This window comes from Cnephaeus nilssonii, assembly GCF_951640355.1.
Source record: "Cnephaeus nilssonii genome assembly, chromosome: 6".
Classification (NCBI taxonomy): Eukaryota; Metazoa; Chordata; class Mammalia; order Chiroptera; family Vespertilionidae; genus Cnephaeus; species Cnephaeus nilssonii.
Genome location: NC_137077.1, coordinates 23,532,736 through 23,551,477, shown reverse-complemented (window position 1 = coordinate 23,551,477; position 18,742 = coordinate 23,532,736). Strand labels below are relative to the sequence as shown.

At 39.2% G+C, this 18,742-nt stretch overlaps 1 protein-coding gene across 2 annotated transcripts in view; it reads left to right on the top strand.

The window, feature by feature from the left end:
- LRP6 (LDL receptor related protein 6) overlaps positions 1 to 18,742 on the top strand; it is a 142,290-nt gene that overhangs the window by 76,847 nt on the left and 46,701 nt on the right. The window lies entirely within an intron of this gene.

The following is an 18,742-nucleotide window of genomic DNA, read 5'->3' as shown; positions in this document are numbered from 1 at the left end:
GGGGCCGATCAGGGCCGTCTCTCCCAGTCTTGATTGGGGTTGACGGGGGTGTGGGGTGTGTGGGAGGGAGGAACCGCAGGAGGTTGGCTGGCCACGGGAGGTTGGCTATGGGAGTGCACTGACCACCAGGGGGCAGCTTCTGCATTGAACGTCTGCCCCCTGGTGGTCAGTGCGTTGTCATAGTGACTGGTTGACCGGTCATTTGGTTAACTGGTCATAACCGTCGCTTAGGCTTTTATATATATAGATGGTAGAATTAAATTGTAGTATCAGAATAGAATTATGGTGGAAACAACTAGTGATGAATATTTTTTCACAGTGTTTTGTAAATGGTTTATATCTTTAATATTGAGCATGAAGTCTAAATTTCACAGCTTTGAATTAAGCTGTGCTAGAAGTCTTATGGATTGCATATTTAAAACAGAGTTTTGATCATACTGTTCCTTTGAGGGATGCATGACTTTCCATATAAAGAATGACTTTGAATGTCTCTTCAGAGCCACAGCAGGTATTTTCTAGTACATAGATAATTTGGGATCTAGAGTTGTTATTTCAGAAAGGTATTCTTAGGAGTTCCAGGGACTCTGAGAGAATAATGAATTGAAGGGCCTCTCTTCAGAATGGAAACTTGGAATAGAAAAATCCCATCAGTATTCCCACCAGGCTCAAATACTGAAAACTGCATCTCTTATTCTTGCAGCTGGTTTTCATTAATAGAAAATTTTTCGTAGATTTGACTATATAAATTTTCTCCCTGTTGTTAGTGTTTTATTGCCCCCCACCCCCTTTAAATCCAAGTTAGTGTTTCAATCTTTAGCAGCTGGAGTACAGTGCTAATGAGACAAAGGTTATGGGTTCACTTTTCAGACAGGCTATTAGCTTCACTTGGTTGGCCTGAATACAAATTGCACACCCATTCCCAACCAGTTCACAAGTGTGTATTGTTGATCACCTGTGGACTATCCATGATTGTATAGGTATTACTACTCTTAGAAAAAGTTTAAAGCTTATGTGTCTAAGAAGAATGTCTGTACATAGGGAAGAGAACATAATTAAAGTATGGAAGGAAGAACACTTGATTTCTTATTTTGTAGGGATTTTTTAAATTCCATATTTGGTCTTACTTTTTTTTAGTTTTCCCAGTTCAGGTCACTTTTAGCACTTCAGATATAGAAATTTATTCAAAATCACAAATAGTTCAGGAGGGATTCATGTAAAGAAATGAGAATTTATGGAGGTTCTAAGTTTTAGTGTTTAAGAATAAAAATGAAGCCCAGCTGGCGTAGCTCAGTGGTTGAGCCTTGACCTATGAACCTGGAGGCCACGGTTCAATTCCCAGTCAGGGCACATGCCTGTGTTTCAGGCTTGGTCCCCTGTGTGGGGCATGCAGGAGGCAGCCAACCAATTCTCTCATCATTGATGTTTCTATCTCTCTTCCTCTCCCTTCCTCTCTGAAATCAATAAAAAAATATATATTTTTAAAAAAGAATAAAAATGAATACACATTACATAACACTATGTAGTACTGATTAAATGAGAATTATTTTAGTTTGCTGTACTCCAGTAGATCTTAAAATTAGTATTTATTCTGATCTCTTTGTTCTGTTGTCCTGTGCTATACATTGTATACAGGTGTTATACGGTGGTGTTATTTGCTCCCTCACTTACTTCTTCCTTGAGTGGTACCAACATTTTTAAACCTGACTTTTAGATCTGTTTCTCTTCTTCCAGGTTTGCTAGAACACAGCTGCTATTTGTCTTTGTCCTCTTTTTGACAGGTTATTTGGGGTTAATTGTACATCTAACTTCCACCAAATTATATACACACATACCTCTCCTTATTCTTTTCCCCTCGAGATTCTGATGAAGTTTCCCTAATTGAGCATCAGTGCTTTTGTCATTTTCTTTTCACAGACACATTTGGGAAATAAAGAGCTGGTGTTGTTATTTATTCTCTTCTTAATTTAGGATGATGTGTAAAATTGCTGATAGATGGCAAACTAAGGAAAGAGCGTAGCTCTTTCCCTAAATTAATCTTACATAATTGGGGGAGAAAAATGTTAGTTTCCCTGAGACTAGTAGTGATTATAGGAGCAATTGCCACCACTGGCTTTTCATCTTGCTTTCCTGAATAGTGGGTGGATTATAGTGAGCTTGAAAACTTCTGAAAAGATACATAATTTTTAAAATGCTTCTTTTTCTAGAAGGTTATTTGTTAGCCTTTGCTATGTAGCAGCTGATCCTAAGTACTGACCTGACCTTAGTCTAGGTCACATGCTCTCCTCTAGACCCATTCTTTTAAGAAAGCTTCCTAACTTTTGTCATGCCCAAGAGTGAAAGCTGCTTTTTCCCTGGGTCAATAAGAAAATATCAAATTATGGATTTAATAGCCTTGGTTGTTGTTTTTTTCTGGAAGACTTAAGAGTTTTCTTAGGATCAAACTGCCCTTTATGTGTTTATAGTACATTTGGGAAGAGAAGATAGTTGTTTGGTAAATTATTATGTAGCATTGTAAGGCATAGTAAATCTTGTGTTTCAAGTGGATCTTATGGGAAAAGCTCAGAATGTACATTTGCTATTTGCTCCCTCAGTGGAGATTCTTTAGGTTGGATTCTTACTCCCTTTTTTGTAAGGGGGGGATATAACCAAATGTTAGATATATTGGGGCACTGGGTCTAAGGATTAGGGAAACCAGAGAAAAGTAATGGGCAGCTCTGGGTTTCAGATTTGATTTTTATTATACAGAGTTGCAGAAAGAATAAATAGGTTTATCTGAGGTTTATAACCACTTCTGCAGAGAGGGATGGGGGACACAAGGAATTGCTAATGATGTCAAACTTTTTGAAAGACAGTCATAATATTGGCCTGTGCTTTCATATAAGAATGTATCTGTGAGGATATGTCTGATTTCCTTACTTGTCACCTGAGAGTGACCACTTATCTGTAGGTGTCAGTTAAAAGGTACATGCTGGTACTTGTTTATGCTGTTTCATTATGCTAATTTTTAATTGCCTTTTATGAACAAGCTTCTGGTTTACTTGTCTGCACTGGATTTCCCCACATCTACTCCACCCAAGTGTTAATATAGTGTTTTGGGGCTTCCTGATAATAAATATTAAAGCATGTGCAGAACGGATCATTTCTATTTTTTTGATAGAGGCAACTTGAAATAAGCCTCTATTTCTGCTTTATGAGATCCTGCAGTAGGCAGAAACATGTTGTGTCTTAACAACATTCTCATTTTTCTTGGTCAGGTTTCACTGCCAAAAACATCTGTTGCACTGAGGGCCTGCAATACTGCTTACCAATAGCAAAGACATACCATTGATAATTTATAAGTTTAAAGCATTTTCTTTGCCATTATATAAAGTTAAGACTGTATCGTGTACCTTGTATTTTCTTTGGGATGCTTTTCTCAATACCTTCCAATTTAACTGATTGACAAAATTAATGGTGTTTTGTATTACTGGTTTAATTGAAAATAATACTAAATAATAGCTAAATTTGTCTTACAATTTCTCATTATATGCTTTTTATTTCATTTCCCTCTCCTCTCCCACTTTTGTTTCTGAGTTTTGGCTGACAAATGAAGTAACACCTAGTAGTTATAGGTAAAAACAGAGACCCTTTCTTGTCTACATTAAGGGCATGTAGATTTGTTTCGACTCTCTCTCATTGTAAATTTCCCTACTTTAGAGAATACAGTGTCCATAAGTAATTTTATCCAAATCTAATTATATATGGTACAACTTCGTTGGGAAACAGAAATGGAGATTATTAGAACCTTGAGTACCAAGAAATTTTAAATAAAGAGGGTATTATTGTGTAGGATTTGTGCTGAAAACTTGGCATTTGGTGAATGTTTTATTTTATATTCTAAGGCTGAAATTGCAGGGCTACATTTTCCTCTCATGACAATTTCCTCTATTTTATCAATACCCTAATAAGGAAATTTGTTTCCCAAGTATTCGTATTTCTTTTTAAAGTAATTTCTTTGTCTGGCATCTTTAGCCTGTGTATTGTGAAAGTCTGTTAAAACATACAAGGTCCCATTTATGATGATTTTTCTATTGTTTGTTTCTAAGATTATTCCTCCTTAAGAATTTTTAATACTACTAGCGGCCCAGTGCACGAATTCGTGCACCTTGAAAGGAACTGTGGGCCACAAGGCTGCGGTAGGCACAGGGGTGGGTCTCGGCCCATCCTCTGTGCCCCGGCCCGGCCCCTCCCACCGTGGCCCCCGGTTCCCTGTCTGCTGGCAGCCCCGTCCTCGCCTCCATGCACTGACTGGGCCGGCCCTGCTCGCACCCACTGACAGTGCAGAGTGATTGGGGCTGGCGCCAGCAGCGGGTACAGAATACAGGCAGTCCTTGGGGCTGGCGCCGTCAGCGTGTGCGAGTGGTGGCTGCTGCCCCAATCGCCCCTTAGGAGAAGGGGGAGGTGGAGAAGCCCTCAGGGCGATCAGGGCTGGCAGCTGCTGCTTGTACCCGCTGATGGTGCCTGGTGATCGGGACCGGCACAGGGCACTGGCATTGGGTGCGAGCGGCGGCTCTGGTGCCGGCAGCAGATGCAAGCGCCAGGCAGGACCACGGCATGCAGGAGCAAAGAATTTTCAGTCCCGATGACAGTGACTGGCGCCCTGCCTTGGTCTGGTGCCCCTGCTCACCTGCTCCACCTTCCTGCCACGGCAAACGCCCGCCATGTTCCACACACGCCCCCTGGTGGTCAGTGCACGTTATAGTGACTGGTTGTTCGGTTGTTCCGCTGTTCGGTCTATTTGCATATTAGCCTTTTATTATATAGGATAATCATCTGTTGTTGAGATAAAGCTCTTCTGATTATATGATAGGTACCATTAAGTACTTTCTTTTGAATCTTTGCTAATTTATAACATTCAATGTTACTTAAAATAGATTATATTATACATTCAGTTTTAGATACTCAAATGAATGAACTTAAATGCCTGAATCTTTGCCCATTCCTATTCCTTTACCACACTATGTGTATGTATGTGAATGTATATTTTCCCCAACCTCTTCTTGACATACAATAATAGAAGATAAACTCCACCATTAGATTCCTCAGCTCAATATAATACAGGCAGTCCTTGGGTTATGTCGGACTCGATGTACGTCATTTTGTGGTTACGTCACCATCTCCCATTTATTTATAAAAAAAAAATTCTGTCATTTCGATGTATGTACATATGTGCTTTATGTTTTTTTTTTAATTTATTTACCACAAGTAAAGGTCAGGAATTGTTCTTTCTTTTAAATTTTTTTTACTGTTTCACTTCATTACTGCTGTGTATGTGCTCCATGTAAGTGACGTAGGTACTTACGTAGGTGGGTTCCGACTTATGGCGAAATCGCGTTACATCACGCGCCATAGGAACCTATCTCTGACGTAACCCGAGGACCTACTGTACCTGGATTTTGGGCCTGTATTCATTGAATTGTAAACATGGTACCACCCTATTATATCATTTTACATTTATTTGGGGTATATCTTATGATAATATATTTTTAAACGCCTATTTGAAAGTTTCCTATTCAAGTACAATTCTAGCAACATTATTTAAGTTGTTATAGTCTGCAGCAGCCAAAGTAGTATGTCATTCAATCATATGCTCTGTTGTCTCATTATCTACTCAACTTTGGCTCTAAAAAAAATGATTGCATGTATAAATGAGAGAATTGTCCTTGATGATAAGTATAATCGTGCTTTCCTGAACTGCTACAACAAACCCTAGAACCTCACTAATCAGGAGGCTTTGCCTCACTTAAGAGTTAGTATAGTTATATTTATGTAAATTAGGATAAGCTGATATCTGTTGGTACTTAGAAAGCATTTTTAGTAACCAAGTTTGAACTTGCCCTTGTATCATTTTTTAAATGTTCTGCTTTTGTACTTTTTCTTCTCATATTTTAGTATAAAACCATTTAATATGTGTGCAGGTATTTTTAGTTTCAATCTGAAATGTTTAACACCGCTGTTTGAAGCTTGCCAAACTTGTAAATGTTTTTTATTAATGGAGTCGATGTCAAACATTCCTTTTTGGGAGATTATTTCTCTATAAGTGGGAAACTATTTTACTTTCAAAGGGGTCATAGAATTTCATTTTTATTGTTTTTAGAAGGTTTGGAAAGGGTAGGCAGTCATATAATGGCAAGACCACAGTTTTGGAACTTCATGGGAAGGAATTTATAAAACATTGAGCAGTTAACAGTGACAGGTATTTTAACTCTTTGATTTGATTTAAAGTTATCACCAGCTATTTAAAGATTCTGTGTAATAGTATTTCTATAGTTCTCTATAATGAACAAAGGATTCTCTTTTGTTTTGTTACATTTTAAATATAGTTTACAATTTAAAAATTTAAACCTCCTAAGAATCTTATCACGTAGGCCCTATCATTATTTTTATTTTTTATTTTTGGTGAACTCCTATTAGATTTTCCAAACTCTTCATTCATTTTACTGTAATTTGTTTTTTTGTTAGATTTGATCTGAAATAAACTAAATCTCAGAGAAGGATTAGAATTCCTTTTGTTGTACTGAGATTTTTAATACACTGGTGTTTGTTTAGTATTTCATTTATAATTTTGAGCTTCTGAAATCTGCCAAGACTTTGTAAGTAGGAAGAAATTAGAGGCTTTATGCAATTAATATATTACCTGTTCAAAGTTTTTGCTTTTGTTGTTCATTTTTTTAAAAATTATTTTGGATTAACAAATGACTTGGCTTTTATATTTGGCATTGAGAATTTTAATATTGCTTTTGTGTGTGTGTTTTTTTTTAAGTATAGTGGTGTTCTTAAAATATGTCAAAACCCCTTCTGTGCCATAATAGATTTTATTAGTTTACAGAGATCAGTAAGTAAACAGTGTTTCATGGGTTTTCAAAGTGTTGTTGTCTTTCAATAAAATAAAGCTGTTTTCAGGTCTTGTAAAATTAGCTATGGTTTTTAGATAGTATGATATACTCACACAAATATGTTTTCTTTCTAGCCAGGTTTCTCTTCCTAAAATTCATTAGTGCTTGGTGCTTTTTCCTTAGTTAGCATCTTTTGTTTGCCCAAAGTCATACAGCTTTCTGTCTAGGAAAAAAGGAATGGAATTCAAGTTTCCTGATTCCTAATATAGTACTTTTTGTGTTGTGCTCTGTTAGTCTTCTTTATACTATTCATTTTGAAGTAATTTCAGACTTATAAAAAACTGGCAAGAATAAAATCTTCCACCCACATTTATTTTACAGACTCATGGAACAATGATCAACATCAGGAAGTTAACATTGATACCATTCCATTACATTTATCAATTGGAATTCTATAAGAAAGTGCTATCCCCTCACCTCTGTTTACTCAATTATTTGAATATATCAGTGTGGACTTATCAATGTTTATTTTATTCTATAGGTTAAATCCATTATTATCATTATATTATTGTAAAATTTGTACCAGAATTATCATTAGAAGCACCTTCAAGTTGATTCCTGTGTCCTTTTCACATGCTTTTATCTTTATCTTTTTAAATTGTGGTAAAAAATAGGTAACATAAAACATACCCTCTTAACCATTTTTAAGTGTACAATACAGTAGTGTTAGTTATATACACATTGTTGTGCAACAAGATCTCCAGAAATTTTTTCTCTTGCAAACTGAATGGTTTTAAAATATGTGGTATATACATACAATGGAATTCTATTGCGGCTACAGTCAACATGGGTGTGCAAATATCTCTTGAGATCCTGTTTTCACTTCTTGTGGATTATACCCAGAAATGGGGATTGCTGGATCATATGGTAATTCTATTTCTAAATTTTTAAGGAGCTTCCATCATTTTTAAAGCAGTTTCTGAAACAACTATATATTCCAGCTTAATCTTATTTCTCTTGCCTCACAGCCGTGGTGGAATCAGTTGTTGCTTCAAGGAGACATGATTCTTTTTAATGAAGGAATAGTATTTAAAAAAAACACACACACAATATCTGGGCATAAGGCATGCTCGATGGTACTGTTATAATTTACCTTTTAATACTAAGGTGTTACAATGGATTTTTTTCTATTCAGAGGCCAAATGGTATTTATTTTAGCTATAGAGTACTTGAAAAGAATGAGTGGAAAGGGGTTAGTTTTCCTATTAAGCTTTGTCGAAGGCTCCAGGACAATGGGGTTCTCAGAAATGTCTTGTGAAGCAATCCTATATAATAAAAGGCTAATATGCAAATAGATCGAATGGTGGAACTACTGAACGACCTGTTGCTATGACGTGTGCTGACCACCAGGGTGTGTGTGCGGAATATGGCGGGCTTCAGGCCCAGTGGTGGGATGGTGGAGCAGGAGAGCGGGGGCACGAGACCAAGGTGGGGCGCCGGTCACTGTCATTGGGGCGAACCTCTAGTGGTTACTGAAAATTCTTTGCTCCCGCACGCCATGGTCCCGCATGGCGCTTGCACATGCTGCTGGCGCTGGAGCTGTTGCTCGCACCCACTGCTGGCACCCAGCGTCAGGCGCTGTCAGTGGGTGCAAGCAGCGGCTGCCGGTCCTGATCGCCCCTGAGGGCTTCTTCACCTCCCTCTGCTCCTGAGGGGCGAGTGGGGCTGGTGCCATCAGTGCGTGGGAGGGGTGGCAGCGGGAGCAGGGCTGCCAGCAGAGGGGGAATCGGGGGCCATGGTAGGAGGGGCCTGGTGGAGACGTGGAGGATGGGCTGAGACCCACCCTGTGCCTACCGCAGCCTCGTGGCCCACAGTTCCTTTCAAGGTGCACAAATTCGTGCACTGGGCCCCTAGTTCAGTATAATTGACTAAGGTGAATTGCTGTTTATTATAATGCCTTCTTCTGAAAATCTGTTCTCAATTTTATAGTTTTCCTGTGCAATTCAGGTTTTAGAAAGCTTTGGTGACAATAGCAATTCTTAGCTCCCTCTGTAAAAGAACTTAGTAACTGCAAATGTTTAATATTCTAAGCATGACTTCTTGAAAAAAATATAAAACGATCTAGTGCAACTATGATACTTTCCCTCCATATTAATAATCACTTGTATTTACTCAGGCATTATATGTTTTGAACCAGGTTAAAAGGCTATAAATGCAGCCCTGTCATTGCCCTTCCTGCTCTTTTAAACAGGTGCATGGCATCCCCTTACTTACCCTACTTGGTCCAAAGCATTTCTCTTTACTTGTCACCCCTGAGAGATTCTGCACGACTGAATGTTATTTCTATGGGTATATATTTTATTTTTTAAGTGCCATTTCTGTTAAATTATATTTTATGTCCTATGAAGTGTATCAATCAACCCCCAATATCTATTTGTCTGTCTTATAACTTCTAATTCACTCCTTGTTTTGGATATTGCCTGGAACATTAGAAGAGGAATGGTTCCTTGTGAGCATAATTTTAGTTTCTCTTTTAGAACTGCATAGCATTCCCACTCCAATTCATTTTATGATAGGTGCCTAGTTATCCTATTGTCATCTATTTTAAACGTGCCTAGTTTAAGTAAAGTGGCATAGCAGCAACTTGGGTAGTAGACTGGCTGCATTCCAAGAGTTCATGGGTAATCCTGTCTTGACATTGAATGAACTGATGAAACTGCTCCAAAAACCGGATGTGATGTTTATAGAAGGTTTGCTATTACCTCCTCTCTGTGGAGATAATGTTCTGGTTAACTCACATCTGTTTCCTGTTGTAGCCCACATTCTCAGTGTGGTTTGGGAATATTTGAGAATGCCTCAGAATGTTAAATCTATACCACAATGTGGTTGAAGCAGCTGAAACCACTGGAGACTCTGGTTCATATTTGGAGGAAGATTTTAGAGGTGACAGAAGCCTAATTTCAGTTTAACTAATTTGCCACTCTGAGGTAATACAGGGAAGCACACACACCCTTAAGAGTTGCCAGAAGATTTAAGTAGGGTTGGCTCGACTATTAAAGCATAAGGGTAATCTTTTGGAATCACCTAAAATGGTTCACTTGTTCTAGATTCAGAATGTACAAACAAGCTTTTATCAGGAATTGTATTGTTATTTTAGACATAAGGGGCTTAAAACCACATATACAAACCTAGTAACCTGTCCCAAACTGTGACTAGTTGGCTATGAGAAATGTAAGAGTGATTTTCTTTGAGACAAAGCAGCATGTTCTTGTTTGTTGCTTCTGCCCCGTAGAAAGAGATTGTGTGGTTGGTAAAAGAAAAATATTTAGGGGAGAAGCCAGTTTTCTAATAAAAGTGTGAATGCTGAACAAATAATTAAAAGAGGTTTCAGAAAGTAAGCATTGGACTCTATACAAAGGGAAATAATATTGTTCTTTAGATGTATGGTCTCAAAATCAGATTTTATTTAAGCTGTTGATCCTTTAATCTCTTCAGAGGATTCTTATAATTGCTTTTCACATCATATAAAAAGTAATAGCATTTATTAATAACAGTCCTTCCCGTCTTCCTCCTTTGCTGACCCCTCCTCCTTTGGACTTGCACCTTACCTTTATTTTGTTTTATTATTATGGAAAATTTCAAACATACAGCAAAACAGAGTAAAGAGTCTCATGAACCACCCACCCTCAACCATTATCAGTACATGATCAATCTAGAATGCTCTAAATGGGAGAACCAAGGAGATGACAGATAAGGATTCTCTTACTGACACAACTATGGTTTTAACACTTCTATTTTTAGATAACCTAAAAGAAATGAAAGAATCCGGCCTTTGTCCTTGCTCTTATAAACCTCAGCTAGTGCTTTGAAATGTAAACTTGCAAATTTGATAAAATATTTTTTAAAAGGTGGAGTTTTTTTTTTTTTTCATCAGAAATTGTTGTTTTTAAAGTAATTTTAACCCATATTAAAATTAAGTATAGTATAGCTGAGGAGAAAGGAAAGACCAAATGAAAGACAACCCTGAAAGTGGCAGGTGTGAGAGGGGACAGAGATCTAATCTAAATATATTTTGGATATGTTGGATTTGTGAAATACATTATTAAAATTAATTTTAGCTGTTCCTTTTAATGTTTTAAAATCTGGCTACCACCAAATTTAAAATTACACACTCGACTCACATTTGTGGCTTGTATTATTTTTCTCTTGGACAACACTGTTCTGACTCAACCCTGTTGTAAAAACATGACCAGCTGGCATGGTTCAGGAGTTGAGCATCAACCTATGAACCAGGAGGTCACAGTTCCATGCCCCGGGTTGCGGCCTCGATCCCCAGTATGGGGCGTGCAGAAGGCAGCCAATCAGTGATTCTCTCTCATTGATGTTTCTGTCTCTCTCTCCCCCTTCTCCCTTCCTCTCTGAAATCAGTGAAAATAAATAAAATAAATAAAAAACCCGAAAGGACAGCAGACAAGAATAGAAAGATAGGGAATTAAAGGAAACAGTGTGCTTATAAAGTTACATTTAAAAAATCTTTAGTACATTTTAATTACATTGTTTAATTTGAAATAGATATGCTAATATCTAGCTTTCCTGTGAGTTTCATTTATGTTCTCCCTAAACACTCCCCCTCCCCAAGACTTTTATAATTTGCTTTTAAAGTGAAAGAACAGGGATAGCTGGAAGGGACTAATGCTCTAAGTGGGTAAAGCTGCAGAATCCTTAGTGGTGGCTTTTAGGGAGCTGACTTTAAGTTCTTGGCCATTGTGCTAGTCTGAAGATCTTCATTACCATTTGTTGTTTTTCTTCCAGATGTTGCTAAAAACCTTACTAAGCCCTTTGCTCTTTTCTTCTTCTCAGAGACCCATGTTTGCACTTAGCATAGCATTAACACTGATCTAAACGCCAGTTTTGTCAAGGGACTGGAGTGAAGATCAGTCAAGCATTTCTGATCTACAGTTATGTGCAATTCTGAAATCCAAAAACCTCTCAAAACTAAACATTATTTTTTGTTAATTCAGTTTTTGGAGAACCTGACCTGAAGCAATATAAGACTACGGTATTTGTAGCCTTTATTTATCTCCCTTTGTAGAAATATTTATATGTTGGCAATGAACTGCTGCCCTGAACCCAGGAAGAGGGGATATATGCACATTGTGGTAACTTTCTTAAAACAAAGAAGGTCTGAATTCTAAAATATTGCTGGCCCCAAGACTTAGATAAAGGATTTAGGACTTTTACCATCTTACAGAATTGAAAATATTTTATTAACCATAATTTTATATTTAAGATACTTATCTTTAGCACAAATAGTCTGAACACAATGACAGAACTAAATGAGGGCTTCCTGAAATACAGCTTTGTTATGTCACTCTCCTGAAAGTGCTTTCAGAAGTTTCTTATTTTCTATAACTCTCCTTATCCTGGAATTTTACACCTACCACAGGGTGGTATCTGCCTGGTGATGTCTTCTTTAAGTACCTATTGTATTCTATCTGCCTCAAATAGTTTCTTTCAAAGTTCAAACAAAGCATCATTAACTCTGTGTCTTGACATGTGCTATTTCTCTTATTCTCTTATTCCTCCTTTTTCTCTTTAATTCTTCAAGGTGGATTTGAATTCCTACTGTTTTCTGAAGTTTCTCTTGATTAGCTATAGACTAGAGAAGATTTATGTATATGTATGTGTATATGTATATATGTTTTAATGTAAATATAATTTACCTCTACAACTAGATAGTAATTCCTAAGCCAGAAAAAATCCTGTTATAAATTTCTTAGCATTCATCATAATTTCATTCATGGTGATTTGTATTTATTAGATATGTTTATTAATGTTGTTTGATTTTGTGGGGGAGTACAGTGAGGGTCTGGTAGAGCAGCAGACATATGCTCTGATGATACTATCAGACTATTCTTTTTTGTTTACTGTTTTAGTTTCTGTTGCATAAGCAAACAGTAAAAATGGGGGGTTAGAAATGGGAGTAAGGGCCTGTTGTTTTCTACTAGTTGCCATAATATATAAAAGTCTGTATTACATATATTCTTCAGTTTAACATTGTGGTGTTTTGGTCTTTTATTTCCACGTACTCTTTAATATTTATACTAGAGGCCCGATGCATGAATTTGTGCACCAGTGGGGTCCCTTAGCCTGGCCTGCGGAATTGGGCTGAAACTGGCTCTCTGACATCCCTTGAGGGGTCCCAGATTGCGAGAGGGTGCAGGCCAGGCCAAGGGACCCCTCCGGTGCACAATTGGGGCAGGGAAGGGATGCGGAAGGTTGGCCAGCCGGGGAGGGACTGCGAGAGGGCTCCAGGGCCTGTCTCACGCAGTCCGGGTTGGCTGGACTCCAGCAGCAAGCTAGCCTACCAGTCTGAGCGCCTGCCTCCTGGTGGTCAGTGCCCGTCATAGCAAGCAGTTGAGCGGCCTTAGCATATTATTAGCATACTAGAAGCCCGGTGCACGAAATTCGTGCACGGCGGGGGGTTGTCCCTCAGCCCAGCCTGTACCCTCTCCAATCTGGGACTCCTGGAGGGATGTCTGACTGCCCGTTTAAGCCCAATCCTGGTGGGGCCTAAACGGGCAGTCGGACATCCCTCTCACAATCCAGGACTGCTGGCTCCCAACTGCTTGCCTGCCTGCCTTCCTGATTGCCTCTAACCGCTTCTGCCTGCCAGCCTGATCACCCCCTAACCACTCCGCTGCCAGACTGGTTGATGCTTAACTGCTCCCCTGCCAGCCTGTTTGCCCCCAACTTCCCTCCTCTGCCAGCCTGGTCACCCCTAACTGCCCTCTCCTGCAGGGTTGATCACCTCCAACTGCCCTCCCTTGTAAGCCTGGTCCCTCTCAACTGCCCTCCCTTGCAGGCCTGGTCCCTCACAACTGCCCTCCCTTGCAGGCCGGGTGCCTCCCAACTGCCCTCTCCTGCTGGCCATCTTGTAGTGGCCATCTTGTGTCCACATGGGGGCAGGATCTTTGACCACATGGGGGCAGCTATATTGTGTGTTGCAGTGATGATCAATCTGTATGTTACTCTTTTATTAGATAGGATAGAGGCCTGGTGCATGGATGGGGGCCAGCTGGTTTGCCCTGAAGGGTGTCCCTGATCAGGGTGGGGGTTCCCTTGGGGTGTGGGGCGGCCTGAGCGAGGGGCCTGTGGTGGTTTGCAGGCCGGCCACGCCCCCTGGCAACCCAAGGGGAGGCCCTGGTATCTGGAATTTATTTTCCTTCTACAATTGGAAACTTTGTAGCCTTAAGTGGGTGAGCCCCGCCAGGGTGTGCGGAAAGCTTTGCTTCCCCTGTTGCCGCCGGCAACCCTGGCCTGCTCTCTCAAGCTCCATTCTGCCACCATTTGTTTGAATTTGTTTACCTTCTATAATTGAAACTTTGTAGCTTGAGTGGAGGCTTAGGCCTGCAACGGCTATGGAAAGCTTGGCTTCCTCTGTTACCTGGGAAACCTTGCTCTCTGTGGCTGTAGCCATCTTGGATTGGGGTTAATTTGCATACTCGCCCTGATTGGCTGGTGGGCGTGGCTTATGTAGCAGAGTGATGGTTAATTTGCATATTACCATTTTATTAGAGAGGATTACACTTTGATTGGTTGAATGACCTACCGGATGATCTGACACTTAGCATATTAGGTTTTTATTATATAGGATATTAATTTTTGTTTTGAAGTGTTTATTTTATAAATTATATGTAGCCATTTAAATATAGCTGTTTACGTTAAAGGACTGAATGAAACATTTCACTAAAATAATTTTAAAAGGCAAGAACCAGCATTTATTGAGCATCTAGTACATACCTGGTATTGTGCTATATTTCTTGAATCTTTTTATTTTAAATTTTATTTTGTTTAATTTTTTAAATAAATCTTTATTGTTCAGATTATTACAGGTGTTCCTCTTTTTCCGCCCCCCCATAGTTCCCCTCCACCTGATTCCCCACCCCACCCCATGCCCTTACCCCCCACCACTGTCTTCATCCATAGGTGTAAGATTTTTGTCCAATCTCTTCCCGCACCCCTCACACCCCTTTCCCCCTGAGAATTGTCAGTCCACTCCCTTTCTATGTCCCTGATTCTATTATATTCATCAGACCATTCTGTTCATCAGATTTTTTATTCACTTGATTTTTAGATTCATTTGTTGGTAGGTATGTATTTGATGTCATTTTGTTGTTCATAATTTTTATCTTTACCTTTTTCTTCTTCTTCCTCTTCTTAAAGAATACCCTTCAGCATTTCATGTAATCCTGGTTTGGTGGTGATCAACTTCTTTAGCTTTTTCTTGTCTGTGAAGCTCTTTATCTGACCTTCAATTCTGAATGATAGCTTTGCTGGGTAGAGTAATCTTGGTTGTAGGTTCTTGCTGTTCATCACTTTGAATATTTCTTGCCACTCCCTTCTGGCCTGCATAGTTTCTGTTGAGAAATCAGCTGACAGTTGTATGAGTACTCCCTTGTAGGTAACTAACTGTTTTTCTCTTGCTTCTTTCAAGATTCTCTCTTTGTCTTTTGCCCTTGGCATTTTAATTATGATGTGTCTTGGTGTGGTCCTCTTTGGATTCCTCTTGTTTGGGGTTCTGTGCACTTCCTGAACTTGTAAGTCTATTTCTTTCACCAGGTAGGGAAAGTTTTCAGTCATTATTTCTTCTAATAGGTTTTCAATATTTTGTTCTCTCTCTCTTCTTCTGACACCCCAAAAATTCGGATGTTGGTACGTTTAAAGTTGTCCCAGAGGCTCCTTACACAATCTTCATATTTTTGGATTCTTTCTTCTTTTTGTTTTTCTGGTTGGGTGTTTTTTGTTTCCTCATATTTCAGATCTTTGGTTTGATTCTTGGGGTACGTTGATCTACAGTTGAGTTTCTGTATATTCTTTATTTCAAACAGTGTATGCTTAATTTCTGACTGGTCCTTTTCCATTTATTTTGGCATTCTCATTAAGGTCCTTGAAGGTCTCACTAAGCTCCTTGGAGGTCTTATCAAGTTTCTCAGCGGTTTTTAGAATATTCTTGAGTAACCTTATAAATGTGGTTTTGAACTCTATGTCGTCCAGTAGTTTGCTTTCCTCCATTTCTTTCATTCGTGACATGTTTCTTTGTCTCCGCATTTTGGTTGTTTCCCTGTGTTGATGGAGTGGCTTTGTGTGGTAGGTGACCCATAGGGGCCAGTAGCTCAGCCTCCCCAATCACCTGAGGTGGATGCTCTTGGTACACCCCTTTGTGGGCTTAGTGCAAAGTCTTGGTGTAGTTAAGCCTTGATTGCTGTTGGTACACTGGGAGGAATTGACCTCCAGGCCAATTGGCTGTGAGGACCCGCTGTGTCTATAATGGAAGAACTGCTGCACTGGAGACACGCTTATGGTGCAGGACTTGTTTCAGTGGGGCTTTGTGCTCACTGAGTCTGCCTCTTGAATGTGTCACTTATGGATGTGAGGAGTTGAAATCTGGTGTCTCACACTGACCACTAGGTACACTGGCTTCTGGATCTCCAATGGGGTGCAGGTCAGCTACTGTCTGAGGCCACCCAGAAGGAGCTACAGCGAGAACTATAGTTTTCTCCTCTTTGCTCGGGGTTTGGAGGTTTTGGAGCTGTCTGACCAGGGCTGCAAGTTTGCTAGTTTAAGCTGTGATAGGGCAGGCCATTCATATGCAAAAGCTGCTGTTTGGAGCTTGGGTGGGTTTGTAGGTTGTGCAGGGCGGGGTCTCAGGGCGTCACTAGGCTAGGGCGTGGCAAACAGTGATGGCTGCCAGCCAGCCGTCTCTGCATCTCAGACCGCGTCCCCACGTCCTGCTCCCCAGCACAGTAAACAATTATTCCTGCATGCAGCTCTGCAAGCAAGCCACCCTCACTTTCTGACCCAATGGCAGACAGTCCAGCTTTTCCCCGTAGGAGTTTGGGTCCCCTGCGTCTCCCCAGAAACTGGATTTCAGAGTAATCGGGAGCTTGTTTCCCTTCGGGTTGAAAAAAGCAACGCCCGCTGCCAGCCCGGATCGCGCGCTTCCGTACCTCAGCTTTTCAGCGCTTGTGCACGTCTCAGTGCTCTTTTCTCTTTCCTTCTAGTTGTAGAACTTCCACTCAGCCAGCTTTCCCGTGGTTCTGGGTGATAGATGCTTTGTCTTTTAGTTGTAGTTTTGAAATTGTTGTGCGAGGCAGCAGTTTAGGTGTTTACCTACGCCGCCATCTTGGATCCTCTTCTATTTCTTGAATCTTTAATTCTGTTCTGTTTTACATGTGAGAAACTGGCTAAAGGTACCCAGTGAGTATAGAGCTTATATTTGAAATGCAAATCTATCTGATTCTGTCAGAATATTGTTTGGTAATCTTGAGAGGTTTCTTTTTAGAGCAGAAGAATGTATGGTAACTGCTAAATAGAAGAGGCTTAATTATGTAAACTAAAACAATCTTTTGGAATTGTGCTTTTATTCTTTTTCAATTTTATTTTTTTCTCATTATCCAAGCTCATACTTAATCAGCAATCTTACGTTTAAGTTGTTCTTTCTCAGAATGAACTAACAAAAATGTTGTAGGATGACATATCTAAAAGAGAAGAGTTGGTTGGTCCTGTAATATTTTTGAAGTAGAAATTTACATTTTATTTTTAAAAAGTTCAGCATAAAGCATCTAATTCAGAATTAGGCATTTAGAACAGTAAATCTTAATTGGAAGGCCAATATTTGGATATAGTAAAGCAATATTAGTATTAATTTATTAAATGAAAGAATGCATATTAATTGATTTAAGATAATACTGAATGAAACTAGGAATAAAATTAAATCAGATATGTTTTATTACCATAAACTTGGGAAAAAGTAGTGTTTTAGAGTTTTAAGTACAGAATACTTAGCACTCAGTATTAGATGCTCTCTGATAAGAATGATGAACTCCTAATGGAGAACATAGGTTCACTGTTAAGTATGTGGCATTTAGATGCAGTAGCAGTGTATTTTCTGGGAGATGGGAATTTTGCAGGAGAAACTGGTGAGACCTTAGACTGCAACTTTACATATTTGTAGTTTTTCTACATAAGATAATAGCAGAAACCTTTAGACTTGATGGGCTTTTTTTAAGGGTGTTTATAGATAAAGAAGAACTCAAGAAATCTTGGGAAATATCCATCCAGATTTGAAAAAGGAAGGAGGAACCAGTGAAATAAAGAGATAAAAAGTAGTCCTGGTTATAGAAAGAGAAATAAGATCATATTGTGCCATGATCATCAAGAGTAGAGTTTTAGTGGGTGGTTAAGGTTGTAAAATGTTAAAAAGAGGCAAAGAGCCCAAGAACTGAGAAAGCAAGGAAGCAGTCATTGACTGTTTTCAGTAGAGTTATTTAATCTGAAGCATAGATTGGGAGTTAAGGGAATAAATGATAAGAGGTAGAAAAAGCTATTAGAGATCAGATTCAAAGAATATGACAACACAAAGTCATTCACCTTTTAAACAGTCTTCATAAAATGGGGGAAATTGTGTTGTGTTAAAAGCAGAAAAGAAGGACCTATGGAGAAGGAGAAATTGAAGATCCTGGAAAGGAAGGAAATAGTATTGGGAGAAAGTTCTTGTAAAGGAGGTAGAGGAAGATACTAGAATCAAGAGACGATCTCCATATTAGGATGGAGAGGCAAAAGTATAGAGTTTTTGAAATAAGCTTTTTCTAAAGTAGATTTTCTAAATTATATGTCTAATGAAGGAACGATTTTGCACCCTGATCAAAGTTTCCAAGCAGTAATAGATTGGGGCCAGAAATCCTTTCTCTGAGCACTGCCATTAGAAGGGATCAGGAATGTATCTCTTTTCCAAAAGTAGGCGGTCAAATGCATTTTTACATGGATTTAAAATTTGAGCAAGAATTTCTTCATTAATTCAATTG